The sequence below is a fragment of the Apis dorsata genome, unplaced genomic scaffold (assembly GCF_000469605.1).
Source record: "Apis dorsata unplaced genomic scaffold, Apis dorsata 1.3 scaffold_437, whole genome shotgun sequence".
Lineage (NCBI taxonomy): Eukaryota > Metazoa > Arthropoda > Insecta > Hymenoptera > Apidae > Apis > Apis dorsata.
Genome location: NW_006263687.1, coordinates 44,394 through 47,225, shown reverse-complemented (window position 1 = coordinate 47,225; position 2,832 = coordinate 44,394). Strand labels below are relative to the sequence as shown.

At 31.7% G+C, this 2,832-nt stretch overlaps 1 protein-coding gene across 3 annotated transcripts in view; it reads left to right on the top strand.

The window, feature by feature from the left end:
* The window catches only part of LOC102679552 (axin), a 26,475-nt gene that overhangs the window by 14,315 nt on the left and 9,328 nt on the right, over nt 1-2,832 (top strand). The window lies entirely within an intron of this gene.

Sequence of the window (2,832 nt, the reverse complement as noted above, 5' to 3'; positions counted from 1 at the left end):
TCGGCGGTCGACAGTCGCAGCGATCGTGACGGTCGACGACCGACGGTCGATGTAGCTGCCGGCCGAGCGGTCCCTTAGAAGTTTCTTTGAAAGATTCGCAGCTCGCGAGGCATAATACCACTACATAAAGTCATCTGGCGATAACGGTGACACGCCTTTGACCGTTTCCGCTCGGTCTTTCACTAACAAATCCTTGTCGGTACTTCAAAAGACTTTAGAAGCCATGTTTATGGCCTGATCGGGATCATTTCCGTTTCGACATTGATAACATTGCTTTTATTATTTAATTGATAATCCATAATCGTGATGATGGACACTCGATACTTAGATACATAATTTCTAACACCTTTAAAAGAGTATATATGGTATAGTTATAATATATTTTGTCATTTACTTTTGGAACGTTATGTAATTTAGGCTTGAATTATATGAATAATATAATATAGTATATGTTTTTTTTTTAGCTTTAAAAGAATTCAAGAAATGAACGAGATAAAAACTGATCAATGTTTCTTTTCGGATTATTATAAAGATTTATTTGAAATACTGTTGATAAGGAGATTTCACTTCTTTACTAAATGTTAATTATTGAGCAACTCTAATATACCAATCTTATTGACGTTTGATTTTTGCATGTCAATATCAGTCATAAATGTAATAAATAGATTAATAGGTAAACTCTTTTAAAAATATTATTTTTCTGTAAAATATTTTAATATTATACATATATATACACACTTTAAAATAATTTTTTTTATTTCCATTTAATCATTTTATTATTATTTCAACTATTTAAAAAATAAAAATTTTCATTTAAAAAATAAAATATTTCCCGCCAAAAAATTTTCTCTTTGAATATGAATTTTTTCTTTGATTTTTAGCTTGTTCGAAACACACAATAAATGCATGGATTTCAAAATGTTTTGATATTTTTAATGAAAGTTTTATTTAGTCGTAATGACAATTTTCCAAATTAATTTCTGTTTTTTTTTAATTTACGAAAGCAACAAATTCATGAATCAATCGAAGGGCTAAAGTGATAAGATTCTCCGTTCGATATACTTTACTCTACTTGTTATTTATAACAAAAATTCTGTTAATGATTTTAGAAAATAAACATAATAAGATATTTGTTTTCTTGTTTCTTAGATTTTCATTATAATTTACAGTTAAAAAATATTCATATCTGTTGTAATTAAATATATTTTATAACTATAGAATAATTATAAACAAATTTTTGTATTTGTTAAATAAGAGATAAAAGAGTTAATGAAACAAAAATGATTTCTAATATATTTCATTTTTAATTATAAGTATACGATTCATAAATATACATTTACTTTTCTTTTTGAATTTATTTAAAAATAGTTTAATAAAAGAAAAAAAAGTGAAATGTAATTCTGTGTAATTCGTATAATATTTAGATTTATAGTCTCATAGTTGTGGAAAATGTATAAAGCCGATATGTTTTCGATCCATTTTATTTCTTCAAACTCAACTTTTCCAAGAGTTTAAAATTTCTTTAAAGAAAGACAAAAAAGAAAGAGAGAAAGAATCAAAAATTTTTTCGCGGTCGTGTTAACGAAAGTTTCGTAACTGCTGCGTAGAAAAAACGAAGGTCGACGAAAAGAAGGGTGAACGAAAATGTTGAGAAAGATAAAAAATTCGAATTATACTCTGTAAAGCCATGTGGAAATTTAAATGGTGGTCGTAAGAAAAGCATAGAATCGTCTGAGACAGAGTTCCTCGGTTGGGCGCGTAAAAGAGATTTTTACCGGAGGTCGAAGCACAGCTAGAGACCTAAAGGTGCAAGAAGGAGGAAGGTGACGCATGAGGAGGATGACGTGATGGGTGGGTTGGTAGAAAACTTACAGGTACCGGAAGGGTGAGAGAGAGCCTGAAAGGGTTAGCTGAATGGGCGTCGTGTGTGCTTTTCTCGTTTGAGAAGCTTCGGATTGCCCAGTGCCGTACTGAGATTTCTTTACATTTCTGGTTTCCGGCAAATCATTTCAATTTGTCAGTATCTTATTAAACTACGCTAATATCTTTCAAAAAATGTATCTCTAAAATGTATAAATATGCCAAATTTGCATAAAAAATGATCGAAATAAAATATTAAATATGTATATCTTTTTTCGTCGATGTTAAGAATGTTATCGATGGAGTATGAAAAATTTTGCAAAAGAGATAGCTCAAAGAATGTGTAAAAGGATATATAGAAAATCCGATAAATTTCGATATACAAACATTATGTCATAATAAAATCAAAGATAACAAGAGCCAAAAAAAAAATTAAAAAAAAAAATGAAACAAAGAAACGAAGAGGAATGAAAAATGTTGCTCATCGTTTCTTCTCCCTTCCCACTCGTTCTTTCTTCCTGTTGTAATCTGTTTTTCGGACAATTCCAAGTAGCAAGCCGCGATTGCCGACAGAGCAATCTAAGATGTGAAAAAGAAGAGAAAGGGCCAGGAGAAGCGGATAAAAAGAAAGAGACGAAGAAATGCTGAAGAGGAAAGAAAGAAACTGAGAGTAAGTAAAGTAAGAGGATAAAATAAAAGAGGAATCGGAGAGTCCTTTGGATGCGTATAGGGGGAAAGGGTCAAATAAGGTGGACCGCTGTCGGAGTCGAAGCGGGAGGCCGCTCAAAGTGGACAGAAAGAACGAAAGAGAAGACAAAAGAGAAAAGAAAACGGAAGAACGAACGAGTAAACGTACACCAGAGAAGGATGAAGAGGTTAGAAAGAAAGAAAGAAGTACGAACAGGACGGTACAGGTAAAGGCAGAGGGAAGACGAGGAAAGCGATGAAGGAGAGAAAAAGGCAAAAAGGGAG